We start from the raw sequence: 18,692 nt of genomic DNA, 5'->3' as shown, positions 1-18,692 counted from the left end.
CCTGCGTTGACAGATTGCTCTTTAGGCAATGAGAAGTTGATGAGAAATTCTGATTAGAAAACTTAAAAAAAATTTTAAATTAATTATGTTAGACTGTTGAACTCTGTTTTTAAGAAAGGTTATATGTTTAGTGATTGAAACTATATTCCGGGATCATGCATTTTGGGGGACTGTTTTTGAAGAGAAACTATTTGGAGTAGATTTGTATCCATGCTTTCTACCTGTCTCCTTTCCTTATAATAATCTAAGGAATGTTGATGGCAAGAAAGATAGAGGTGTTGAGATGAGGGCATATTTGTTTTGTTAGAGTCCAGTTAGAATAGTCATCATGACCTGGTTATTTGATGATGCTATTGCTGACATTTTTTACTGATTTGTATAAAGATAACTGAAAAGATGGATTCATGACAATTTTTCTCTGTCATGTTTATATAGATATGCATATTTACATACTGATATATCTGCGGGTATATGTATATAATAAATAAGCTGATATAAGTGAAAAACATATGCTCTGTGCTTTGAGCAAGTATGGTATTCTTTTTCTTTTCTCTCCCCACTCCTGGCCCCCATGAGCTGGGTTCTGGGTTCTAATTTTGGGGGAAACTCTTTGGAGAAAAATGAATGAAAAACTTGTTGAAGACCTTTCTTCTTTGTGGACAGATTGTGCATTTTAGGTTTTTTTTTTTTTAATTGTACCAAAGGAAAAAGATCTATGCAGGGAGAGCTTTGACTAGTTAGTTTAATCAATCTGTTGACTGTCCCTGATATGAACAAAACAAATGACTGGCCTTAAAAGTCTACTTGTGAAGTAAGAGAATTAACCATAATTTGTTAAGGGTGTTTGGATTTCTTTTTTTCAAGTCAGGAAACTTACCTATTCAGAGTTTTAATAATGGGGAAACTTGGCTCTTCTCACTGTATTTAAGGGATTAAAAGTTTTAGATTATCTATTCCATTTATCTTGTTTCTTATGTAAAGGTATTATGAGCATTTTTTTTGTATTAAGCTATCTTTAGAATCAAAATTAATTAAAAAAATATAAGATTCTTTCACCATGTTGTTTAGATATACATAAAAAATATGTTTTCTTTGATTATCACTCCTCGAATAGCTCTGTAATGCTTCCATGCACGCTCTTGTATGTGTTCTGTTTTTCTGCTTAGTGTTTTGTCCATACTCTTTTAGGTATCAACAGAGACCTGTATAGTTATGTAAAATCTTCTGGGTTGTAATGCTATATTGTTTATATAATCACTGTAACTGCTGAGCATTCATATTCTTTCTAGATTGTCCTGGTAGTCAAACAACTTGGATTTTTTGGAGCGGACCTGATTTCAGATATTCCATTATACCCATTAACTACGTGCTCTGATTTTTATATTGAAAGCATGGTTTCTATAATCTTGACATTGCTGGATTAATCATTTTTATTTTTTATTTATTCCTTGGTCTCTTTTATGTACCTAGCCTGTGTCTAGCACTATATTACATGCTATGAATATGAGAAGGAGTAAGACACTTCACAACTTTGAGAAGCTAAGGGACTGGTAGGGGAAGATGCCTGTAAACAAATATGATACTATAAGTTTATAGATAGAAGCAGTAACAGTGCTGTGCATGTTGTGTATTCTGTCATTAATCCTCATAACAACCCTGGAAGGCATTATTACCTCCTTTTTTGTAGGTGAGCAACCAACACAGTGGTTAAGGAACTTGTCAAGGTCATACATTAAGTGGTAGAGTGAAGTTTGAACTCTGGGCTGCTGATTCCAGAGATGATGCTCTTTGCTATTGCTCTGTTGACCAGAAGAGCAGAGACAGAAGCTACTGATTTTTGTGACACTTCATAGAGGACGGGTAAATGTGAAGACTGTTCCAGGGAGAGTAGGGAACAGTGGGCTTGTCAGGTAGAAGGAGCTGCATGTGCATCCATGGAGTTCTAAAAGGCTGTAGAGTATTTATTTGGTATTTATTTGTGCTTTGGAATTGTGAAATGCTCATTGTAATTGGCTCATAGCATTCCTAGACTGTCTGAAGTTTTTGGTTTTTTTTAAAGATTTTATTTATTTATCTTTAGAGGGGAAAGAAAGGAGAGATAGAGAGAAATATCAGTGTGTGGTTGCCTCTTGTGCGTCCCCTGCTGCGAACTGGCCTGCAACCCAGGCATGTGCCCTGACTAGGAATCAAACCGTAGTTGTTTGGTTCCCAGGCCCGTGCTCAATCCACTGAGCTATACCAGCCAGGGCTAGACTGTCTCAAGTTTTAACTGGTAATCACAGTGCAGTTTCTAGGAGTATATCTAGTTTGTCAAAGGTCTTCATTTACCACTTGGAAGAATATACGAGCACCATAGGGTTAGTATAAATTGGGGAGGATTCCATCCAGGGGAGCTGGAATTTAGACCAGGTTACCAGTTCCAGAGGATATAGGATTCCCATATAAAAATGACTAGAATTCCAAGTATGTGGTATGGACAGGTTGGGAAAGTTGAAAGCAAGTGTTATGAAGTGGGGCAGGAGTAATTACATGTCTTAGTTGTGGGGGTAGGGCCCCCAATGAGCCTCCTACTTTGGTCAGAAACAATCCAGAAACTCAGCAAGACTGATCGAGCAGTTGTAGATCCTTGTCCATGGGAACATTTAACATTCATGTACCTGTTTCTCTCTGGACATATGCTTTCAATTTTCTTGGGTATTTTTACCTAGGAGTGGAACTGTTGGGTCAAACTGTAACTTATGATTAATCATTTGGAAACCCAGACTGGTTTCCAAAGTAACTGGATCATTATGCATTTCCTTCATCATGGTATCAAAATTTTGATTTCTTTACATTGTTGACAACACTTGTTAACAAGTGTTAACAAGTTGTCTTATCTCCATTTTGGCTTTTTCATTCTACTATCCTAGTGGTTGTGAAGTAGTATTTCATAGTGGTTTTGATTTACCTGATGACTAATGATGTCTAACATCTTTTTATGTACTACTTAGCCATTTGTATAGCTTTCTTGGAAAAATGTTCACTCACATCCTGTGCCTGTTTTAAAAAATGGGTTGCCTTTATAAAAATATGTATTTCATTGGTTATATTATTACAGTTGTCCCAATTTTCCCTTTTTTGTCCACTTCCACCCAGTACCTCCCATTACCTCTGGCAGTCCCCCCAACGCCTTAGTTCATGTCTATGGGTCAGGCATATACGTTCTTTGGCTACTACATTTCCTGTACTGTTCTTAACATCCCCCATCTATTCTGTACCTATAAATTTGCACTTCTTAATCCCTATGCCTTTTCCACCATTCTCCCCTTCCCAACTGATTACCCTCCAAATTATTGCTATATTTATGATTCTGTCCCTGTTCTGCTTGTTTGCTTTCTTTGTTTTTTTAGATTCTGTTGTTGATAATTGTGAATTTATTACCATTTTAATGTTCATAGTTTTGATCCTCTTCTTTTTCTTAACTCCTTTTACAATTTCATATAAAAATGGCTTAGTGATGATGAACTCCTTTAGCTTTACTTTGTCTGGGAAGCACTTTATCTGCCCTTCCATTCTAAATGAAAAGGTTTGCTGGCTAGAGTAATCTAGGTTGTAGGTTCTTGGTTTTCATCACTTTGAATACTCCTTGCCAGTCCCTTCTAGCCTGCGAAGTTTCTTTTGAGAAATCAGCTGATAGTCTTATGGGAACTTTTTTGTAGGTAACTACCTGCTTTTGTCTTGCTGCTTTTATTCTCTGTTTATCTTTAACCTTTGACATTTTAATTCTGCTGTGTCTTGCTTTGGTCCCATTTGTATCCATCTTGATTGGGACTCACTGAGCTTCCTGGACTTGTATGTCTATTTCCTTCACCAAATCAGGGAAGCTTTCTTTCATTATTTTTTGAAATAGATTTCCACTTTCTTGCTCTTTCTCTTCTCCTTCTGGCACCCCTAATGATGCAAATGTTTCAAGTGCTTCAAGTTCTTTTAGAGTCTGCTTACACTATCCTTTTTTTTCTTGATTCTTTTTTTCTTCTTGTTGTTCTGATTGCTTGTTTTTTGCTTCCTTGTGTTTTAAATCATTGATTTGATTCTTGGCTTCATTCACTCTACTGTTGTTTCCCTATAAATTGTTCTTTATTTCAGTTAGTGTGTCCTTCGTTTCTGACTGGATCTTTTTTATGCTCATGAGGTCTTGACTAAGTTCCTTGAACATTTTTATAACCAGTGTTTTGAACTCTGCATCTGATAGATTGCTTATCTCCATTTTGTTTAGTTCTTTTTCTGGAGTTTTGTTCTGTTCTTTCCCATATTTCCTTGTCTCCTCATTTTGGCAGCTTCCCTATGTTTGTTTCTATGTATTAGGTAGAGCTGCTTTGACTCCCTGTCTTCATAGCATGACCTGTTGTAGAAAAGCTCACTGGTAAGTTGGTTGGGGTGGAGCTTTAGGTAATTATCAGCGTGGGGCAACCCATGTGAACAAGGTTGATGGAGTCTCCATCTGGCCTTGCTGCTTGCTCTGTGGCTCTGTGTGGGGGAGGGCTCAGAATGGTGCAGTGCTGCTGCCTGGCCTCTGAAGTTTTGTCCTGGAGGAAGCTATCCCCCAGCAGTCACTCTAATGACAGACAGTTCAGTTTCTTCCTGTAGGCCACTGGTGCCCTTCCAGCTGCTGCCTGGTGCTGAAGCCCAGAATGAGTGAGTCTGTGTAAGTCCTAAGTCCATTGTGGGCTCTTTAAGAGGCAACTCCTAAGAATCCCGCAGTTTGTTCTGGCACCCCAATCCCCACTGGTTTTTACAGCCAGAGATATAAGGACTTGTCTTGCTGCTGCTGGAACCCTGGGTGGTCAGGTGTGGGGCTGGGATCCCTCTCTCCTGAGGTATTCCTCCCGAATTCTATCCACCACACATGGGTGTAGGGACTACCTGTTCCACATCTCTGCCTGTCTGTCCCTCCTTCCTGTCTGGATTAATGTGGCTTCTTTAATTCCTTGGTTGTTGGACTTTCATACAGCTTGATTTTCTGACAATTCTTGTTGATACTTGGTTTGTAGTTTAGTTGTAATTTTTCCTGTGGTGGTGTGAGGAGGTGAGCCACATTTACCTACAACTCCATCTTGACTGAAGGTTGCCTTTTTATTCACTTGTAAGAGTTCTTTATATATTCTAGATAAAAGTTCCTTATCAGATATATGATTCGAAAATATATTTTCCCCTTCTTTTCATTTTCTTGATAGTGTAGTGTGAAGCACCAAATATATAATTTTGATGAATTTCAGTCCGTTTTTTATTGTTGCTTGTGTTTTTGGTGTCCTATCTAAGAATTCTTTGCCAGATACAAGATCATGAAGAATCTCCTGTTTCTTCTAAGGTTTTTATACTTTTTGCTTTTATGGTTAGCTTTTTGATCCATTTTATGTTAATTTTTGTATGTGGTGGACATCAAGGTCCAGCTTCATTCTTTTGTATGCAGCTCTCCAGTTGTCCTAGTTGTCCTAGCACTATTTGCTAAAAAGATTATGTTTCCTCCATTGAATGGTCTTGGCACTGTTGTTGAAAATCAGTTGATCATAGATTATGGATTTATTTTTGGACTTATAATTTTATTCTGTTGACCTTCCTTGTGCTAGAATCACACTGTCTTTTTATTATTGGGGTAAAATTGGTATATAAAATTATACAAGGTTCTAGTACAAAAAACCACTGTTTTATTACAAAATCTTTTATTATGAAAAGCATATAATTCTGCAACATAACAATGTTATACTCAAGCATACAATATGACATTTTAAGTGAAATGTTCGTTAAAAATATAAATTATTACACCCATATTATTACTCTACCAACCACACTCAAGCAGGTGTTACTTCTGCTGGACCCTGTATAAGTTTTAGGTGTATAACATTATAATTTGATATTTGTACACCCTATAAAGTGATTACCACAATACATCTAGTTACTGTCCATCACCATACAATTGACTCCCTCCACCAATTTTGCTCACCCCATCCCACTTCCCCTCTGATAACTACCATTCTATTCTCTGTATCTGTGAGTTTGTTTTGGTTTTGTTTGTTAGATTCCACATATAAGTGAAATCATATCTCACTTATTTCACTTAGCATAATACCCTTAAGGTTCATCCATGTTGTTACAAATGTCAAGATTTCCTTCTTTTGTATAGTTGTGTAGTATTCCATGTATATATACCACATCTCTTTTATCCATTCATCCATTGATTGGCACTTAGGTTGTTTTCATATCTTGACTATTGTAAAAACTGCTGCAGTGAACATTGGGTGCATACAATAGACCCCTTCTGTAGGGGATATGTTTCAAGACCTCCAGTGGATACCAGAGACTGTGAATAGTACCAAACCCTCTATATACAATTTTTAAAACATATATACCTATAATAAACTTTAATTTATAAATTAGGTACATTAGGAAATTGACAACAATAATAAACTAGAACAATTATAACAGTATATTATAACAAGTTATGTGAATGTGGTTTCTCTTAAAATATCTTATTGTACTATATTCACTTTTCTTTTTCTTGTGATGATGTAAGATGATACAATTCCTAGGTGTTGAAATGAAGTGAGGTGAATAACACAGGCATTGTGATGTAGCATTAGGCTACTTTGGACTTTCTGACGATATATTAGTAAATGGCTGGGTGTCATTTGTTTCAGTGGCTCCTTTGCTGAAGTCTTTGTATAGACTTAGTGCTTTCTGGTACAGCACTTTGCTGTCAGTCAGAACACATTTTCTCTTCATATATTCCACCCACAAATTTAATGTCTTTTCTACCTTAACAAAGCAGTCATTACACACTGTGGTCATAACTTTTGCAGTTTGAGGTGTGACAGCAAAACTAGCATGCATTTCTTTTTCCTTCTTTACAATTTCATGGATAGAAAATTCTTTCTTACTGTAGCTCTTAGCAATCTTTTAACATAAAGGAAGCACTTTAGGATTCTCTTTGGCATATCTGAATTGCCAACATTATTACTCATGCACTTTGGGGTCGTTATTAAATAAAATAAGGGTCACTTGAACAATAAGCACTGTTGTGACACCGCAACAGTCCATAAGTTAACTAAGCATGCTTCTAAATCACTAATGGACAGGTAGCACATACAGCATGAAGATGCTGGACAAAGTGATGATTTATGTCTTAGGCAGAATACAGCAGGACAGTGATTAAGTTTCATTATGCTATTCAGAACAGCACACAATTTAAAAATTACAATTTTTTTAAATTTCTGGTCTTTCGTCTCATTGGTTAAATGTAATTCTAGGTATTTTATATTTTGTTGCAGTTGTAAATGGGATTGTCTTACTAATTTCTTAATAGTCCATTATTAGTGTATAAAAATGCTAGATATTTCTGTATATTGATTTTTATATCCTGCATCTTTTTTGAAAACACTTAACAGGTTTTTTTTTTTTTTTTGTGGAGTCTTTAGGATTTTCTCTATATAGGATCATGCCACCTGCAAATAATGACAGTTTTACTTTTTTTTATTTGGATGCTTTTTATTTCTTCTCTTGCTGTACTAATTGTTTTACTAGGATTTCTGATACTATGTTGAATAAAAGTGGTGAGAGTAAGCATCTTTGTCTTGTTCCAGATCTTGGAGGAAAAGCTATCAGCTTTTCACCATTGTGATGATAGCTGTAGGTTTGTCATACAAGGTCTGTTCGGAGAAGTCCAGCCATTGTTAATATAATGAGAATGGTTTGTGTGACATCAATATAACCTGGCAGCCAAGGAGTGAGGACTGGAATGCACATGCGTGAACAACAACAACTTCACTGTACTAGTCAGTGGGGGCAGCAGAGTCTGTTGAGTGACCATGTGTACTCTGTGGCCATTGCATTTAAAATAACTCAAGAGTCGAAAATTGCATTAAGCTTGAACATTCATCCATAGAAACTACTTGGACGATTCAGAAGGCTGCAGCTATGGGCAACTGGTGATTGACAGCTTCATCACAACAACACACTGGCTCACGTATCACATCTCGTTCAGAGTTTTTTGGTGAAATATCAAATCACCCAGGTGACTTGGCACCCCCTACAGCCTAGATTTGGCACCCCTCGAGTTCTGGATTTTTCCAAAACTAAAATCACCTTTGAAAGGGAAGAGATTTCAGACCATTGATGAGATTCAGGAAAATATAACAGAGCAGCTGACGGCAATTGGGAGAACTGTGTGAGGTCCCAAAGTGCCCGCTTTGAAGGGGACTGAGGTAACATTGCTCTATGTACAGTGTTTCTTATATCTTGTATCTTCTTCAGTAAATGTCTATTTTCATATTACATGGCTGGATACCTTCTGGATAGACCTTGTATATGGCTTTTATTATAATGAGATATGTTCCTATATACCCACTTTGATGAGAGTTTTTATCATAAATGAATGTTAACTTTTGTCAGATGCTTTTCCTGCATCTGTTGAAATGATCAGGTGATTTTTTTATCCTTCATTTTGTTTACGTGGTGTATCACACTGATTGATTTGCAAATGTTGAATAATCTTTATATCTCTAGGATAAATCCCACTCGATCATGGTGTTTGATCTTTTTAATGTATAGTTAAATTAGGTTTGCTAATATTTTTTGAGGATTTTGCATCTATATTTGTCAGATATTGACCTGTGAATTTTTTTTTTTATCTTTTTTTCTACTTTTAGTATCAGGGTATTGCTGGCCTTGTAGAATGAGTTTAGAAACATTCTCCCTCTTCAGTTTTTTTTTTTTTTTTGAAGAGTTTAAGAAGGACAGGTATTAAATTGTCTTTTAATGTTTGGTAGATTTCACCACTGAAGCCCTCTGGTTCTGGACTTTCTTGGTTGGTTTTTTTGTTTTTAATGACTGATTCAGTCTTTTTACTAGCAATTGGTCAATTAAGATTTTGTATTTTTTCTTGGTTCAGCCTTGGAAGATTGTATTTTTCTAGGAATGTATTTTTTCTAGGTTGTCTGACTTGTTGCCATGTAATTGTTCATAGTAGTATTTTACGATCTTTTGCATTTCTGTGGTATTAGTTGTGACTTCTCTTTCATTTCTGATTTTATTTGTTTGAGCCCCCTCTTTTTCTTGGTGAGTCTAGCTGAAGGTTTATCAGTTTTACCTTTGAAGAACCAGCTCTTAAGTTTATTGATATTTTCTATTTTTTTTAGTATCTATTTCATTTATTTCTGCTCTGATATTTATTTCTTTTCTTTCACTAATTTTGGGCTTTGATTACTTTTCCCAGTTCTTTTAGGTGTTAAGTTAGGTTGTTTATTTGAAATTTTTCTTGTTTCTTGAGGTAGGCCTGTGTTGGTATGAAGTTGCTTCTCACAACTGCTATTGCTGCATTCCATAGATTTTTGGAATGTTGCATTCCCATTTTCATTTCATTTATCTCAAGTCATTTTTTGGTTTCCCCTTTGATTTTTTTGCATTTACCATATTGATGCCGAACTTAGTGCGGACACCCGATCAGCATAGCGCACTACAGCCCAGAACTCCTGGGCTCAAGCGATCCTCCTGCCTCAGCCTCCCGAGGAGCTGGGACGACAGGCGCGCGCCACCAGGCCTGGCTACCTATTGTTTTTTTTAATAGCATGTCATTTAATGTACACATATTTGTGAATTTACCAGTTTTTTTGGGGGGATTTATTTCTAGTTTCATACCATTGTGGTCTGAAAAGATGATTGCTATGATTTCAGACTTATTAAATTTATTGAGACTTGTTTTGTGACCTAACATGGTAGTTTGGAATGTACCATGTGCACTTGAAAATTCTGTATTCTGTTGCTTTTGGATGGATTGTTCACAATAGATCAGATATAAGTCAATTTGGTCTAATGTGTCACTTAAGACTGGTGTTTTTATTGATTTTGTTTATATGATTTATCTACTAATGTAAGTAGGGTATTAAATTCCCCTACCATGTATTCCTGTTGATTTCTCCCTTCAACTGTAATTATTTACTTTGTATTTTTAGTTGCTCCTATGTTAGGTGTATATATATTTACAAATGTTATATATTTTTTGTTGGATCAACTCCTTATTGTTATATAAAGCCCGCCTTTGTCTTTTACTACAGTTTTTGTTTTAAAGTCTATTTTGTCCAATATAAATAAGCTTCTCCAGCTTTTGTTTGGTTTCTATTTGCAAGAATAGAATCTTTTCTATCTTTTCTATCTTTTTACCTTAAGGTTTTGTGTGTCTTATTATCTGCAATATGTCTCTTTTAGGCCACATATCTTTTTAAAATTCATTCAGTCACTCTATGTTATTTGATTGGAGAATTTAGTTCATTTACAATTAGAGTAATTATAATTACATATAGGTATGTGTTCATACTTACTGATATTTTGTTTTCTGCCTGTTTTATAGTTCCTCTGTGTTCCTTCTCTTCTTTTTCTTTGTGTTTTGATGACTTTTTTAGTGTCTTTTAGATTGCATTGTTATCTTTTGTGTATCTACTATATGTTTTTGTTTTGTGGTTACCATGAGGGTCACATATATTTTGTATATCAGTTTATATCTGTCGTTCACATATATGAATGATACACACACAGATTACAATGTATTTTAGGTTAATAGCAAGTTTAAGTTTTAACATACTGGAAAATCCTACCTTTTTATTCTCTTACATTTTGATTTTGATGTCACATTTTATGTCTTTTTATTTTGTTTTTCTTTTTACTGGCTGTTGTAGTTATAGTTATTTTTTAATACTTTTTAACTTTTATATATTAGCTTTATAATTGATTAGTGTACTATGTTTACTATATATTTTTATTTACCAGTGAGAATTTTACTTTCCTTTATTTTTTTGTAATTAATTAGTGATTTTTTTAACCTTTAAGTCATTTCTTGTAGGTCCAGTTTAGTGGTGTTGCATTCCGTTGGTTTTTGATTGTTTCAAAAACTATATCTCTTCTTTGATTCTGGATGGTAATTTTGCCAGGTAAAGGCAAAAATTACCATTTTGTTGGTTGGAAGTGTTTAGCTTTCAGCACTTTGGATATATCATGCCACCACCTTGTGGCCTGCAAAGTTTTTCCTGAAAATTGTGGTGATAGTTTTATGGGTGTTTCAGTGTATACAAGTTGTTTTTCTCTTGCTGCTTTTAAGTTTCTCTCCAACTTTAACTTCTGATGTTTCGATTAGTGTGTCTTTGAGTAGATATCTGGTTTTATCTTGTTTGGAATTCACTAGGCTTCTTGGATCTGGGTGTCTGTTTCTCTCCCCAGGTAAAGGAAATTTTTAGACTTTGTTTTTTCCAATGAACTTTCTGTCCTTTTATTTTTTTCTCTCTCCGCCTTCTGGGCCCCATGTAATGGGAATGTTGTTTTATTAGATGTCCCATAGGTCCCTTAAACCAACTTTACTAACATTTTTTTCTGCTCTGTCTTTGTTAGTGCCAATACCCTATCTGCTAGTTCACAGATCCTTTTTCTGCTTCGCCTGGTCCACTGTTGAACCCTAGTGTATTTTTTTAATATGTTTTTTTATTTTATTGATTATGCCATTACATTTGTCCTATTCCGCCCCCCCGTTCCCCTCCACCCTGCACACCCCTCCCCCACCATTCCCCCCCTTTAGTTCATGAACACATGTCTCAGATTCTTTAGATTCTATATTTCCCCTACTATTCTTACCCTCCCCTATCTATTTTCTATCTACTGTCTATGCTACTTATTTTCTGTACCTTCTCCCCCTTCTCCTTCTCCCACTCCCCTGTTGCTAACCCTCCCTGTGATCTTCATTTCTATGGTTCACTCCTGATCTAGCTGTCCTCTTAATTTGCTTTTGTTTTAGGTGTGGTTGTTAATAACTGTGAGTTTACTGTCCTTTCACTGTTCATCTTTTTTATATTCTTTTTCTTCGATAAGTCCCTTTAACATTTCATATAATAAGGGCTTGATGATGATGAACTCCTTGAATTTGATCTTATCTGAGAAGCACTTTATCTGTCCTTCCATTCTAAATAAAAACTTTGCTGGGTAGAGCAATCTTGGTTGTAGGTCTTTGGACCTACATTACTGAGTGTTTTCATGAAAGAATGTTGGATTTTGTCATTCTTTTCCTACATTTGTTGTGATGTGCATCTTTCAGCATCTATTGAGTAATTTTTGTTTTGTATTCTATTAAGATACATTGCATAATTGATATTTAGGTGTTCAACCAACCTTGCATCTCTAAGATAAATAACACTTGGTTATGGTATATAACCTTTTTTGTTTGTTGCTGAATTTGGTTTGCTAGTATTTGTTGGGGATTTTGCATCCATATAAATAAGGAATATTGGGCCGCAGTGTTCTTTTAGTGCATCAGGTTTTGGTATCAGGATGATTGTAGCCTCATAGAATGATTTGAGAAATGTTTTCTCCTGTTCTTTTTTATTTTTGGAAGACTGGAAAATTGGCATTTCTGTTATCCCTTCTTATGTGTGATTTTGCTTTCCTCAGTTAATTACCTGTGGTCAATTCTGAGTGGTCTGAAAATATTAAATGGAAAATTCCAGAAGTAAACTATTTATAAGTTTAAATTGTGTGTTGTTGTAAGTAACATGATGAAATCTTTCAGCATCCCACTACAATCCTGGGGATGTGAATTATCATTTTGTCCAGCATATCCATGCTGTATATACTACCTGTCCATTAGTCACTCAGTAGCTGTTTCAGTTATGTGATTGACTATTGTGGAATGGTAGTGCTTGTGCTCAAATAACCCTTATTTTACTTAATGGCCTCAAAATGCAAGAGTAATGATGCTGGCAATTTAGATATGCTAAAGAGAAGCCATAAAGTACTTTTTTAAACTGAAAAGGTTGAGTACAGTACACTAAGATATTTTGAGAATGACCACAGGCATTATAATTTTTATTACAGTACACATATTATTATTATTATTATATTGTTGTTGTATTTTACTGTGCCTAATTTATAAACAAAACTTTTTCATAAGTATGTATGTATAGGCAAAAACATAGTGTGTAGAGGGTTTGGTACTATCCACAGTTTTAGTCATCCACTGGGGGTCTTGGCCAATATCCCCTTGCAGATAAGGGTAGGGAGACTACTGTAATTATTTGAATAGTTGGTAGGATCAGCAGTGAAGTCATCTGGGCTTGGTCTGTGTGGGTAAGTTTTGGTGACTGATTAAATCTTTCCATTTGTTACAGTGTTTTCAGATTGTGTATTTCTTTTCCAGTCAATTTCTGTAGTTGGTGTTGTTCTGGGAATTTGTCCATCTCATCTAAAATATCTAACTTCTTGGTGTACAATTATTCATAGTCCCTTTTTTCATTTCTGATTTTAGTAATTTGAGTCTTCTGTTTCTCTTGGTGAAACTAAGGTTTGTTAATTTTGTTGCTCTTTCAAAGAACTAGCTTTTGGTTTCTCGATTTTCTCTATTTTTCTGTACCCTATTGCATTATTTTCTGCTCTAATCTTGACCATTTCCTTTGTTCTGCTTGTTTTAGGCTCAGTTTGTTCTTTTTCTGGTGTCTTAAGTGGAAAGTAAAGTTATTGATTGGAGATCTTTCATAATGTAGGCATTTACAGAGATAAGTTTTTCTCTAAGTACTGCTTTAAGTGTATAAGTTTTGGTACATCCTATTTTTAATTTTAATTCATTTCAAAGTATTTTCTGATTTCTTTTTACCAATCATTTATTTAGGAGAGTGTTCAAAAGACACACTTTGTAACATTTCTATCTTCTAAAATTTATTTTGGTTTGCTTTATTACCTAGAATGTGGTCTATTTCGTAGAATATTTCATGTGCACTTGAGAAGAATGTAATTCTGCTTTTGGGTGGAGTGTTCTATAGACATCTGTCAGCTCCAGCTCATGTGTATTACTTTATAAGTCTTCTGTTTCCTTGTTGACTTTCTGTCTAGTTGTTCTATCCATTTTTTTTAATTAAATTTTATTTAGCTACTTTTCAAGTACATTTTTTAATCTATTTCTCCCATCCCACCCCACCCCCCCGCCCGGTCTCCCTCCTCCCTCCCATTCCCCCCCGCCCCCCCCCCCCCCAGTCCTCATCCCTGTGTCTTTCATACTTGTTCCTCAAAATCCCTCCCCCTTTTTCCCCTTAAATTCCCTTCCCTCTCCCCTCTGGTCGCTGCCCACTTGTTCTCTATTTCAGTGTCTTTGTTTTTATTCTGTTTGCTTGTTTGTTTTATTCTTTAGCTTCCTGTCAAAGGTGAGATCATATGGTATTTGTCCTTCAATGCCTGGCCTATTTCACTCAGCATAATGCTTTCCAGTTCCATCCATGTTGTTGCAAAAGATAGTAGCTCCTTCTTTCTCTCTGCTGCATGTTCTATCCATTATTGAAAGTGGTGTATTGAAGTCTCTAGCTATTATAGAATTGTCTATTTATGTCTTCATTTCTATTCCTTTTTGCTTTGTCTGTTTTGGTATTGTGTTATGGGTGCATGTATGTTTATAATTTTTAAGTCTTCCCTCTTTATCTCTAATAACATTTTTTTGTTCTAATGTCTACTTAGTCTAATATTAATATAGTTACCCCAGCTTTACTGTGGCTTTTACTTGTAAGGTATGCCCTTTTCCTTTTTTTTTTTTCTTAAACCTATTTGTGTCTTTAAATCTGTAGGGAATCTTGGTAAATAACATGCAGTTGGATTATGCTTTTAAAAATCTGCTTTAGTAATGTCTACCTTTTGATTGGACTGTTTAATCCATCTAAGTTTAATGTTATTGGTACAGTTTGCTTTATATCTGCCATTTTCATATATTTTCCATATGTCTCATCTCTTTATAGTTCCTGCATTTCTCCTTTACTCTTTTTTGCATTGATTGCTGTTTTCTAATGTAGAATTTTAATTTCATTAATGCCCTTTTGACTACCTTTTGAGTATATTTTGATGGTGGTTTCAAGGTTTATCATACACATCTCTACTTATCAGAATCAGCTTCAGCTTTATACTAGGTTGATTTTAGTAATATGTAGAAATGTTATTCCTGTATAGCTATATTCTTATATTCCCTTTCCCCACCATTTTCGCTGGTGGTATTATTATGCACATAACATCTGTAATGTTCCAAACCCAACAATACATTGTTATAATTATTTTGTCTGTTATTGTTTCCATAGCACATTACAGTTTTATTCATCATGGGCTGAAAAAGACATTATATACATATTACTTATACAATATTTTTTAATTAGTTGAGAAAGAAAAATAGTATGCATTAATAACATCTCATAATCACATAATTACTGGTGTTCTTTGTGTGGATTTGAATCACTCTCTGATATTATTTGCTTTCAGCCTGATGAACTTCCTTTACTATTTCATACACGGCAGGTCTGCTAGCAGTGAGCTCTATCAAGTTTTATTTATCTTTGAATGTTTATATTTTACCTTTGTTTTTGAAAAATAGCTGTGCTGCATATAGGATTCTTTGTTGATAGGGTTTTTTTGTTTTTTGTTTTTTTAGCATTTTTTGTTATCCCACCAACTTCTGCCTACCATAATTTCTGATGAGAAGTTAGCTATTGATTTTTGGGGTTTGTTAATTGGGTTATTGTAAGCGCTGTATCATTTTTCTCTTGTTGCTTTCAATATTTTCTTGTGTTTGACTTTTGTTATTTTTACCATGTGTCTGCTCTTGGGTCTTGCTTCCTAGATGTGTAGATGATTGTTCTTCATTAACTTTGGGAAGGAGTCAGTCATTATCTACCTTTGAATATTTTTTTCACCTTTCCTCTCCACTGTTATTCCTATTACATTTATGATGGAATAATTAATGGTATGCCAGATTTCTCTGAGGCTCTGTTCATTTTTCTAATTCTTTTTTTTCTTTCTTTAGTGTGGGGATAACTTTGCCCACAAGTCCCCCCATCCACCATGGATGAAAGTAATACTACCAAAACATGATGTGCTTGGGAAGGAGAGGTGGCCAATTTCTCAGAGGAAAAAGGCCAGGAGCCCCTTCCTGCAGGGGCTTTTATTGAGTTGTAATACACAGGAATACAGGTGGTAAGGATCAAACAGTAGATAACATATCAAAGAAATCTGAGGGCTTAGTCTGAGTCGGTGTCTGTCAGGAAAGGGGACTGCAGAAACTTTGGAAGACATACTCATTTCCTGCTTGGACCCTTAACATATGAGTGAAAGCACTCTTAGCAAAGCAGGCTTCACAGGACTTTTAGGAATTCTTTCTTCTGTCTGATCACCCCAGATCCCACTCTAGCCAGCAGAGGACTGCACCACCTCCCCATCCTAGGTTTTCAGGCTTAAGTGGATTAGAGCCAGGAAGCACTTCTCCCAGAGGATATGGGGACCTGGGCTTTGTCAGATATCTGTCAAATACCCCCAATATCTGAGCCAGGGCTGTGGAGAGGTAGTGAAGATCATGACAGTCTTCTTTCTTAGTGGTGCCCCCACTATAGGAGCTGAGTCCTGGATCAAGCAGGGAGGGAGTCAGTAGCTTGAGGTTCTCTTGGCTCTGCCTGACCTGGCAGGGAAGCACTGCCTCACCAGGTGGAGGAAAGGCTGTTGGGTCCTCAGTATCCTTAGCACACTGTACCCAATATAGAGACATAGTGCATGAAAGTGCATGAAAAAAAACAGATGTCATATCCTGTTAGTTATAAAAATATTGACACTAAATATAGTTTTTTATTTGAAACTATGAGTCGTATTAGTGAACAACAATAGCGAACAAAATCTTTTAGGTTTTTTTTTGTCAGAATAGCTGGGGGAGGGGAAGGGTCCATCACTCACTCTTTGTTGCATCCCCGGAGTCCTTCCATTGATGGCCTCCCAAGTAATCATGTCTGGCTTAGGTTCCTCTCCTCTGAGGGGTTGTACTTGTCATGGACTATAAGACCACACATTGGGGGCAGGGGAATGAAGCAGAGGCAGCGTTTGCTACCTGAGACAAGCTTTGTCTCCTTGTGGCTTGCATTCCAGAGGTCACCCACTCATCCTTAGCCATGGGAGATAGTTACAATTCCTGAAACCAGGCAGAGTGGTTCCCAACACTTTAGCTTATATAATCTCTATTGTTCTATCTTCTGAATCTTGCTGGAGTTTACAAGAATATTGCTGATTGTTTCCTTTGCCAGTTAAGATCTACTATTGAGTCCTGTATTTTTTTTTTTTTAATTTCTGTTACTGTACTTTTCAACTCCAGAATTTCCATTTGGTTCTTTCTTAAAAGTTCTGTATCTTTATAGATACTCTTTATTAGATGCAACATTGTCATACCTTCCTTTAGTTCTTTTGTGAAGCTTTTCTCTAGTTCTATGAGTGGAGTTATAATAGCTGTCTTGAAATTGTTAGTTGTTGAACCCTGTTTTTCCCTGTCACCCCAAGGTTGTACCTCCTTAAGGAGCCATAGTTTGAGGGATCATCCTGGGATGACTGTTATCACTGGTAGGGTGCTCTCCCACTTTCTCAGCGACCTCTACAGTAATTGCTGGCTGATTGTTCTGTTGTTTACAACAGTGCACTGAAGCATAAATTCTACAAACTAATCTATCAAATAATAGTTTCTTAAAGAAATTGTTTCTGAGTTCAATGTTTGTTACTTCTGACCCCAGGAAAGCCAACATTTTTCCTGGTTCTCTTTTGCAAACTAGCCACCTACAGTGTAGGCTATGTTTTCATTGGCCCTCCAATTCTCCCATTTCCTTTCTTTAAAGCCTCCAGAGGGCTTTAGGTTTTTTAAAATCCTCTCTTGAGGATATGTTCACTGATTTTAGAATAAGAGAAAGGGAGAGAAGAGAAAAGAGAAGAGGAGAGGGGAGGGGAGGGGAGGGGAGAAACATTGATGTAAGGGAGAAACATTGATCAGTTGCCTCCCATATGCACCCAGGCTATGGATCAAACATTCAATTTAGGTATGTGCCCTGACCAGGGATTGAACCTGCAGCATATTGGTCTGTAGAACAATGTGCCAACCAGCTGAGCCACCTGGCCAGGGCAGAGAGGGGTTTAGCTTTAAACTCCACTATACTCTGTTACAAATGAAGTTAGTTCTTTTAGGAAGAGATTAGGAGCTGCTGTATAGCCTGCTTTTCCCCCAAGGAAGTATCTGAGCCAGGACTCTGGAGGGGAAGCGGAGATCATGACAGTCTTCTTTCTTAGTGGTGCCCCCACTATAGGGGCTGAGTCCTGGATCAAGCAGGGAGGAAGTCAGTAGCTTGAGGTTCTCTTGGCTCTGCCTGACCTGGCAGGGAAGCACTGCCTCACTAGTTGGAGGAAAGGCTGTTGGATTCTTAGTATCCTTAGCACACTGTACCCAATATAGAGACATAGTGCATGAAAGTGCATGAAAAGACCAGATGTCATATCCTGTTAGTTATAAACATATTGACACTAAATAAAGTTTATTATTTAAAACTATGAGTCGTATTAGTGAACAACAATAGTGAACAAAATCTTTTAGATTTTTTAAAGTTTTTCTTTATGGAATAAGCAAAGCTTATTTCAAACAGGATATAAGGAAATTTAATACTAAGTCTAGGATTTGGAGTACAATATTACAGTTCTGATTCACTGAGTTGTGTAATAGTTTTTGTTTGAGTGTCTTCTGTGTGTCAGGCATTATATTCAGCTGTTTGGGTTATATTAATGAATATATCAGAGAATTAATGAATATATCTCCCCATTCTGTAGTGATGGAGAGAGAGCTAAAAAAATACCTAAGTTAATTAAAC

General features: G+C 36.1%; 1 protein-coding gene across 4 annotated transcripts in view; it reads left to right on the top strand.

The window, feature by feature from the left end:
* MGAT4A (alpha-1,3-mannosyl-glycoprotein 4-beta-N-acetylglucosaminyltransferase A) overlaps window positions 1-18,692 on the top strand; it is a 125,553-nt gene that overhangs the window by 7,702 nt on the left and 99,159 nt on the right. The gene's annotated exons all lie outside the window — the stretch shown is intronic.

Source organism: Artibeus jamaicensis, unplaced genomic scaffold, assembly GCF_021234435.1.
Source record: "Artibeus jamaicensis isolate MK-2021 breed Jamaican fruit bat unplaced genomic scaffold, CSHL_Jam_final contig_384, whole genome shotgun sequence".
Lineage (NCBI taxonomy): Eukaryota > Metazoa > Chordata > Mammalia > Chiroptera > Phyllostomidae > Artibeus > Artibeus jamaicensis.
The sequence above is the reverse complement of the archived record's forward strand: the minus strand, read 5'-3'. Positions and strand labels throughout refer to the sequence as shown.